A 900-nucleotide genomic window follows, 5' to 3' on the forward strand; every position below is an offset into this window, starting at 1 on the left:
TGAGTATAAACCGAGTTAGGGTTTTTTTTGACACAAATTTTGTGCCAAAAAACTCGGCTTATTCTCAACTGTGTGTGTGTGTGTGTGTGTTTATATATATGCCCTGGTTTGGGGGACCATATGGGATGCCGGATTTGAATGCAGGTCCATCCTGGGTTGACCACATGTAAGGCAAACACCCTACTTCTGTGCTGTCTCTCTGGCCCTGTGTAATGGAAAATTTTAGTAAAATTTGAACATAGGCCTCCCAATTCTTACCTCAGGCTGTGTTCTTTACACTGACTGTATAGAAAGAGGAGGTACAGTAAATGTACCCCATATACACCTCAACCCAGGCCCTTTGCCTGGTCTGTATTGTGAATTGGGGGACAAAAAGAAAGTTGAACATGGTTTTGGAAAGGAGGAGACATTTTAAAGTTAATTAGAAGCAACACATAATCCAATTGGCACCTTTTCTTACTTACTATATCTTATCAATTTCCAAATGTTCCAGATTTTTTTTTAAAGATTCCATTACAAGTAAATTAGAATTTAAGCTTACAAAACTTGACAGGAGAAAAAATATGGACCTATTAATCCTCCGAGAAACTCGTGTAATGTTGTACATCCTAATATGAATCAACATTCTTGTAAGATGCCAATGTTTTTCTTAAATGATTAATGAACATAAGTTATAACTAAGGATGAATGAAGCCAAAGCAATTCATATTGATCAGGTTGTAGCTATATTTTCCTTTAGTTAAAATTTCTGAATCTGTTTTCAAATATGATTCCCTTATAGAACTCTAGTCACTAAACCCCTTAATAAAGACAAATTATCTACTTTAATGTTAACTGCTGGTTTTTCCTTGAAATTCAAAAATAGTATTTTAATTATAGCATAATAAACAATATGCGAAA

General features: G+C 34.4%; 1 non-coding gene across 1 annotated transcript; it reads left to right on the forward strand.

The window, feature by feature from the left end:
- The first annotated feature begins 241 nt into the window (after nt 1-241).
- Nucleotides 242-374, forward strand: LOC126026972 (small nucleolar RNA SNORA51). The gene has a single exon (XR_007502153.1). It is a non-coding gene; the product is annotated as a small nucleolar RNA SNORA51 (small nucleolar RNA).
- Nucleotides 375-900: the final 526 nt, after the last annotated feature.

This window comes from Suncus etruscus, chromosome 13 (assembly GCF_024139225.1).
Source record: "Suncus etruscus isolate mSunEtr1 chromosome 13, mSunEtr1.pri.cur, whole genome shotgun sequence".
NCBI classification, from domain to species: domain Eukaryota; kingdom Metazoa; phylum Chordata; class Mammalia; order Eulipotyphla; family Soricidae; genus Suncus; species Suncus etruscus.